Here is a 9,201-nt window from a genome sequence, read left to right on the forward strand (position 1 = left end):
TCAAACAAACTAAATAGAAAAAAACATGATGAAGATGAATAACTTATTCACAAAATGTTCTTCATTTGCCGAAATACCTTTTGACTTACCAACATAAAAACGAAAATATTTAATACTTTATTCAATAAATTGAGATAGACCTCATAGCACAATAGCTCCAATATTTACGCCGATTGATTTTTCATCAAACAAAAATATGTTTTGAAGATTGGCCATTGACCTTGACCATTGCGAGGTATTTGTTAAATTGTCTTTAATGTGGTACACACCCCCTTTCAATTCTATGACTAATTTTGCACTTTTCTCAAAAAATAACTACACATTGGTAACAAAAGTTATGTATACTATAGGGGTAAGGAATCCAATTACTTCACTGAAATTACAGTGATTCAAGACAAGTGGTTCATAATAAGCATATATGTTAAGAAATGAGGTGCATTCTAGAGGTACCTCTTTTCTTATCATAAATAACGTACCGCTTGTCTTGAGTCACTGAAATTCCAGTGTAGTAACTGGATTCCTTTGCCCCTATAATATACATAACTTTTGTTACCAATGTATTATTATTTTTTGAGGAAATAGTCACAAATTTATCAATGGGTGTAGTCCCACCTTAATGGAACAGCTTTTTAAAATAAGTATAGGTTAAAATGTCCTTAGTCGTTCAATACATCGGACATCTTACTCATCTATCAATCACATCAATATCACGTGGATTGATACGCCCACTATAGCAACTAAAAATTGAATTATTGCACATAAAAGAGCGTCCAGGAGTTTTAGTAATCTTTTTAGAAAAGATTATGTCAATGGAAATAGACAAGCGGAAACTTTCTTTCAAATTATACTGCAGATGAAATCTAATAGGTGATACAGACCTATCGTTTATCGCTATTATTTAGATGGCATCAAAGAAACAGTTTTTATCAATACCAAAACAACTCCAAATATGGCGTGTAAGACCTTTGACCTTGGGCGGCTGTATAGCACCTTGTGGTCATCTTGTGGGAAACTGTGCACATCAAGAAATCACATTTCTATAAAAAAAATGACTTGAGCTTAGAAATTAAACAAACCAGAGAGGTATCTCTCACAGATATGGCACATGTACTAGATACAAGTGCATTATCAGTGCATATACCATGGCTGACCAGCATATGGGGGAGATAATGAGGTTAACGCACCTAATGTTCCAGGAGAGTAGAATTACGCAATACTTATGTTCCATATTTGACACTTCCCTGCAGTGATCCATTCTTTGTTTCGGATCTAGCCTCACAAAAATGAAATGGTAATGTCAGAAAATGAAATGATATCTTTTTTGCACTTGAAACAGATTCATAGTTCAATACATTAGAAAAGGTTTTTTCAGATCCAATTATGCTGGTACTTACTCAGAAATATTTCAATTCCTACCAGGAATCTTAATCACTCTGTTGTGGTGTTTCCAGATGTTTGATGAAACGGCAACGGTCTTGATGACTTACATGGGTAACTCGATAAGATCTACGTTCAACTCATCAACAAACAGCAACCAGGAAGTTTGGTTACGTCATCAAGACCAAACAGTGTTACCGTTTCACCAAACATCTAGAAACACCACAACAGAGTGATCAAGATTCTTGATAGGAATTGAAATATTTCTGAGTAAGTACCAGCATAATTGGATCTGAAAAAGAACCTTTTCTACTGTATCTTTTTGCAGTTTGGGTGAGACACCACGTCAATTCTGTACGCCTTAGTTAAATGCAGTTGTACATTATGAACATTAATACTGCATTTTACTTTGGATTCAAAAACATTTACAATATATGCCTTTTAAATAAAAATTTTGTATAGACTATGTTTTTTGGAGGAGACTGATTATAAAAACAAAGAAAAACACATGTCTCCCAAGACAAAAGGCAGCATCTGTTTTGTAAATTATTTATAGCTACTGCGTGTTTAGGGAAGAATTTGCTTGCAATACATTAGCCCACGGCCAACTTGAAGCTCGATATTTAATGCTTGTTAGAGAAAACAACGTAACAAGAGCGGTTCATTTTTTTAAAGGGACAGGCAATGTATTTCATAATAATAGTAAGAGTGGTAAAATAGTATTTTGCCGATTTTAGTATGAGTATTTTCTCCGGGTATTTTACTCATCGACCCTGTGATATGTAAGGGCTGTTTTGTTTGGAGTTCGTAAGCCACACTATTTCTGAAGTAGTTAACACATTTATTATTCAAACACTATTCTGTATTCTATGTGACCTTAAATTCAATGCATGTTTTTGTCTCTCAGATCAAGGGAAATTGAAATACCAAGCCATGGAATGCATGCCATAGGTAGGGAGTAGGTTTCAAGGTCATGGAATGCATACCATAGGTAGGGAGAAGGTTTCAAGATCATGGAGTGCATACCATAGGTAGGGAGTAGGTTTCAAGATCATGGAATGCATAACATTGGTAGGGAGTCGGTTTAAAGGTCATGGAATGCATACCATATAGTTAGGGAGTAGGTTTCAAGGTCATGGAATGCATACCATATAGTAAGCGAGTAGGTTTCAAGGTCATGGAATGCATACCATATAGTTAGGGAGTAGGTTTCAAGGTCATGGAATGCATACCATATAGTTAGGGAGTAGGTTTCAAGGTCATTGAATCAATGTGGAAATAGTAATAAAATCGAGGAGGCGATATTTCTTACCAATTATATTCATCATCCAATTATTATACAGCATAATATTACTTCTTTCTTAGGATATTGAATGTTGCAGGTGCAATGTTTTGACACCATTTAAACTATTATTATGATATTCGTTGTCGAAATATGAGTTAGTGTAACTTAAAAGTAATCTTAAAAGTGGTCGATAATCTAATATGTATGTTGGTCAAAGCCGATAGATTGCATATCACTGCCGGTTATAGCGTTAAAAAGCAATTCATGTTTTTCTGGAAGACAGTTTCGATTTAGTCTGCTCTCAATGTTATATGTAATAAGTACGACACCTGTACTTACTATGTAAGTCATTAAAAGCAAATGAAAGAATTTCGTTACTGCCAAACCACAATTTTGCCGCTCACATATCATTTTATAGTAACTTAGACCTGCAATGAATAAGCGGGAAACTGTGTTTTCATGTCAAAGGAGACACATTCAAGTAGTTGGTAGTTTCTTGTTCCGCACTATGATACTAGTAGACCAATAAGCACTAACAGAATGAACTATTAGAGCGGGTTTATAAAAAAACACAAGATATTAATAAAAATGTGTTACTTGTGCTCAATGATTTGCCTTTGTACCATTTTAATACATGGTTAAGCTAGATAAGAAGAGAAATGTAGATTTTCTGCTGGTATAAGCACATCTAATTTCCATTCAGTAAAAAATCGAAAGATGCAGACGCAACCCGGATATTCATTGTCGCGTTCAGCAGGTGCGTAACAACACATTGTATAGTACAGAAATCGATGCGAACGTGCAGACAACTTTAACAAGTTTACGGCGGGACGAGACGAATTCAACCTTAGGGGAACGGAAAGGCAATTTTAGCACCGCTTTTTTTTCGTAACTTGCGATACTTTTGGCTAACTTTTAAAATTTAAGTAGGTAATGGGGATACGCATCCTGCACAAGAACAAATAAACACAATGGGGAACGATTGCTCGTTTTTTCCATTGGACTACCGGCTCCCACCGAGAAACGGTGGTTAAAACTGGGTCTAATATAAGCAGTCGAGGTATACAATACACACAAGCAAATATCACGCAAATTTACACCAGCTTAATCGTTTCCCCAGTATAATATAAGTAAAGTAGGTAATGGGGATACGCATCCTGCCAAAGAACAAATAAAGACAATGGGGAACGATTGCTCGCTACGATTAGAAACTGAATATATTTAATAAGAAAGAAAGAACACTTTACCAACCCAAAGTGTTACAATTAAGGTGGTACTACACCCCTTGATAAATATGTGACTATTTTTGCATTTTTCTCAAAAACTAATAAAATACTGGTAACAAAAGTTATGTATATTATAGGGGCAAAGAATCCAGTTACTGCACTGAAATTTCAGTGACTCAAGACAAGTAGTTATTGATTTATTGATCAAATATTGGTTTTCCTTCATTTTTGACTGTAATTCCACAACTGTTGTCTGTGCTGAAATAAAATTTTCAGTGCAGTAGTTGTAGTCCTTGCCCCTATAATATACATATCTTACTTGTCACCAGTGCGCTATAATTTTTGAGAAAAATGCAAAAATAGGCACAAAATTGGCCAGGGGAGTAGTACCACCTTAAACATGACAACAAATAAATACAAATCACAACAAAAACAACCCAACTTAAAAAAGCAAGGAAAAGTGCCGGCATGGGAATCGAACCCACGACCTTCCGATCTCTAGACGGACGCCTTATCCATTAGGCTACCAGCTCCCATCCCACTGATAAACGGTGGTTAAATCTGTGTCTAATGTAAGCAGTCGAGGTATACAATACACACAAACAAATATTACTCTTAACAACCTGAAGACGTTTATTATAAACATGATAAACATATATTTTAATTTGCCTTTCATTTCAATTTTTTATAATTATACTAATTTTTGTTGAAGCAATAGAACTAAATATTGACAATATTCAGCATAATTACGTAATGCCATAATAGGGATATTCATTGTCGCGTTCAGCAGGTGCGTAAGAACACATTGTATATATATAGTGATTCAATATGTAGTTAACGACATTGACAAGTTTACGGCCGGACGAGACGAATTACTTTGATTAACTTTTAAGACTCGTTAATTTACTGTGGGTACGCTTAACAACTGAAGACTTTCTTGTTGCCATATTAACTTTTATTCAGCAAATGCAAAATAAAAAATACAAGCAATGCAAGAATACAATATAAGGAAGAACAGAAAAAAACACCCCAAGACAAAATCTAGACAAGTTGTCGAGATTAATGCAGGGTGACACATTATACACTAGCGAAATATACGAGAATATAATAACAAGCAGAACACACAAGAATTTCTTAGCAGGATTGAAAGAATCCTTTAAACTTTAAAGTGACAGGGTGGCGGGTGCGATCCTTAACGGACGTGTGCCTGATTTTCGGAGTTCGTGTACCTAGACAGGAGGGCATTTTTTCCTCTTTGAAGTTCCATGCAAATTGCAGTGGTCCAATTGTACAAGTTTCGTAGCAAAACAATTGAATATTGACAATATTCAGCATAATTATTTTGGCGTATACTTGAACTTTATCAAGTGTATCCCAACCCTATTCAAAAATAATAGAAAATTAGTTAAATACATGCAAAAGTAGATACCATATTGGCAAAATCACCAAATTTCGCATTTTTAAAAATAGCAATTTTCAATAGCAATATAGTTTAGCGCCAACCCATACTCAGTTTATTATAAGAGAAGTGAAAAGTTGATAAGCTGATAAAATTTGTAACCATCTACGACGTACTTTTAAAAAGTTAAAGCTGTACCTTTATACTGCAATAAGATGTTCACAAATTTCGTCACTTTTTTAGTCATTTTAATGACATTCTTTTCTTTGCTGAACCCATTTTCCCCATGAAAAGTTTCTGAGTGGTGAGTAATTTGCCCACACCGGTTCCGGGTGGCTACGCCACTGTACAAGCGGACGCGCTGATGTGATTATCTTGTGATAGCTGGTAAAGAGAAACCCCTACCCTGAATAGAATTTTCATGGGAAAATATCACCTTGGACTAATTTCGTAATATCTGCAGATCAACACGAAATAATGAGTACAATAAAATACAATGTTAAAATGAAGGGTGTCTTACTTCGGTCAGCAACGCCTAGTAGACCTATCCATTAGCTTATTCTTTAGATGGTTACTTTGTATAAAACAATTATCAGTGTGAGCGAACCCAAAAAGTTATGAAATTAGAGAACGATAAAAATGGGCAGGCAATCCCCGGGCATGTAATACTTATGCTGTTTACATAGTTAGGCTATAGACATTTTGACATCTAGTGGAAGCTCATTATATTTCGTAACTATTATATTTGGCCTTGGTGGATAATGCAATATGCAATCTATAATAGTAACAAAACAAAACAAAACAACAGGTACTTTGTCATGCAATGCTTGATGTTGATAAGTCAAGTTCATCTGCGGTAACTTCAAAATTTTACAGCAATATACAGAGCGCGAAATGACGAAGCTTGAAATGAAGAGTATCATGTAGGTTTTGAAATTAATATATAAATGTAAATATGTTAGTCTTTAATGGGGAAAAAGCAGATGAACTTAATCGTAATTGTTACACTAAACCTGAAATTTAGTAATACTGCCTAGGAAGCGTTGAGAAGTATATTACCAGAACCAGAACCAGAATTCATAGTGGTCATATGAGCAGTTATTGGTAGTCTTCATGTATAAAGACTCGAAGTATCGCTAAGGCGTAGCGATATTTGTTATACCGGCCAATTTAATTTTTATTTTCAAATTCCGTGAGGATTATGTTCCTCTCTCCAAATCTCAATTTTATATTTGCGTGAACTTGAAGTTCTGAAATATTTAATATTTTGTGTAATTTGTTCATAGAAATGTATAAAGGAACAAATTGTGTCTCTAATTTGCTATGCCTAATTTCGCACGCTACACACGGTTAAACCGTAAGTTCATTCCTCAAAGTAGCAAAAAACACTCGATATCAAATAAATTTCTGTAAAGTAATTTTACCTTTAAGCTTTTCATGAAGATCATGAATGTCTTAAAACAGACCTTTTTGCTTTTTCACGTTTTCCATGTACTTTTTATTTTAAAATACACAATATCGTATGTGTAAATGTAATTGAAAGATTTGGAGTTAATGCTACTTAAGGCACAAGTAAACTGTCTCAAAATAAACGTGTCCGCAGTGATACTTCCTGTGAATAATAGCAAATAAACTCCCATGCCAGAAATAGCTTGCTCTAAAAGGTAAGCTATTCAAAGGATTGACAATACTTATGGCACATATAAATTGACATTTATCTATTACAATAACCTAAATAGAAGACGTTTTAAAGGTATAACTGATGGCATATTGGTGGTATAAATAGATTCATTATCATTTAAAACAGATTTGTGGGTACATGAGAAATGCAGATTTATGAAAAATCCACCTGTCCACAAAGGAAGTCTAAAGTCAATTTTGCTTGATTGATAGCATCGTCACAGCTTATGGAATAGTATTAAAAATCCCACCAAACAACAACAATTGAAACTGATTTAATGTTATCTATACGTTTGATTAATAGCCCCTAAACATTCAGAGAAGTTTGTTTTGGTATTGACATTACATGCAGTGGCGTAGATTTCTTTTTGACATTGGGGGATGGGGTTGAAAAAAATTCGTGAAGATAGTTAATCCGGCACCTTTTGGCGACAGAATAAGTGTATGGTACAAATGCGCGCGAAAAACATTGCCTTATTAAAGCTAAACTGATAAAATATGGTGTAAAAGTGGATTTAATTCCCGCGAAGCGCCCAAAAAATTGGCACTTTTGGGCTATAAATGGCCAAATACGAGGTTAATTTGGTTAGAAACCTTATACAGGTGTCAACAACAACAACAACAAACCCCAAAAAAACAAACAAAAAACAAAAAAACACACACAAAAAAAACCCTTATACAAAGATATAGTGGCAAAACGTTGCATTACAATTACGTCGCAACACTGTCAGCACTTGTCACAGTTGTAATTATTTACAATAACACACTCAAATACTTTGAGCTTTAGTCCTAATTAGGTGGGCCTCAAAAAGCTGCAATTTGATATTGAGCCTTGTATTAGAATATTGCTTCTGTAAAATTGAGAAGCTAATTACATGGCCTGTATGTGTCAATTCATATATACATTCTATACACAAAACAGAAACAACAGGGTCAACATTTACAGGCTAATAACCGTTAAGCCTTCATCCCGCACAGGCCTATAATGCAACATGGTGATTTCTCATTGCAAATTATTGCAAAACGTATTTAGAATTACCATTGAATCTGTTGCGTACGGAAACCCCTATTCCAACACAATAACAGGTCGACTCTTGAATTGCTGAACTGAATGGAGCTTATGGAACTGTGGTACTGATTTGTGCTCTTTTTCATGTTGGTCAAAGTATACACACGCCTTTACAGTATTATAACACAGCTGCGATTTCAACTCAACAAAACTCAACAAAGCATAAATTCCAATTGTTATTGATTTCATAAAAAGTAAAACAAACAAACGTGAAAACAAAGATGCCATTGTGTTCAACTTTCCTTCAACGTTATTTTGATAATTACCCAGATAACATATACTTATTGGGCCAATATTGGCAAAGAGTTGCATTGGCATTACATCAGTATATAATATTAGGCCAATATTGGCTCACCATTCATTGGCAGCTGATCTCTGGCCAATAATAAACCAATCATTGGTTTAATGTTGGCCTTTTATATATCGTTTGATCAGTATATAATATTGGGCCAATCTTGGCTTTCAATTGGCAATTTTTACATTGGCATCATGTTGGCAGCCAATATAGGTTATCACACCAATTTCGTTAACAAATTGGGTAACAATATGGTAACAAATAATTATTGTGATGAGTACTAGTGTTTGGAAGATCTTATTTAAATCCTAAATATTATACCAAGTTGAAATAATAGGAAACAAAACCACGGATGATAAAACGCAGGGCAAACGCTATTTAACACCACGGATTATTTATTTTAAAGAAAATACACATGAATTTTCGGCAATTTCAATTCTAAGACCATACTTTTAAAGATAATTTCTAAAGTACGTGTCGCCATGCTATCAAATACTCTTGATGGCTATTCAACACCACGATGATGAGTCGTATAGTTCCTCACTTACCGCGAAGCGGGCAAGAGATGATACATATCGTCTTTTCTCGAGCCAATAATTAAAGTAATCCATTGCATCAATATTGGCCCAATACTAAAATTACATATTGTTAAAACATTGGCAGCCAATTGTTTGCCAATGAGAAATAGGTACAGGCCCAATGTTGGTTCAATAACTGTGACAAGGTTTGGGCCAAGCTAGCCAACATTGGCCCAAGCCCAATATTGAGCCAACCTTGGGCCCATGAGCAAAACATGATTGGCCCAATACTATCAGCCAATGTTGGGCCAATTGAACTCAAACATTGGCCCTTCATTGGGCCACCATTGCC

The 9,201-nt window shown here is 34.9% G+C and overlaps 1 pseudogene; it reads left to right on the top strand.

Annotated features, from left to right (window-relative positions):
- The first annotated feature begins 8,771 nt into the window (after positions 1-8,771).
- Positions 8,772-8,890, top strand: LOC140153862 (small nucleolar RNA U3; annotated as a pseudogene).
- The last annotated feature ends 311 nt before the right edge of the window (positions 8,891-9,201 follow it).

This window comes from Amphiura filiformis, chromosome 5 (assembly GCF_039555335.1).
Source record: "Amphiura filiformis chromosome 5, Afil_fr2py, whole genome shotgun sequence".
NCBI classification, from domain to species: Eukaryota; Metazoa; Echinodermata; class Ophiuroidea; order Amphilepidida; family Amphiuridae; genus Amphiura; species Amphiura filiformis.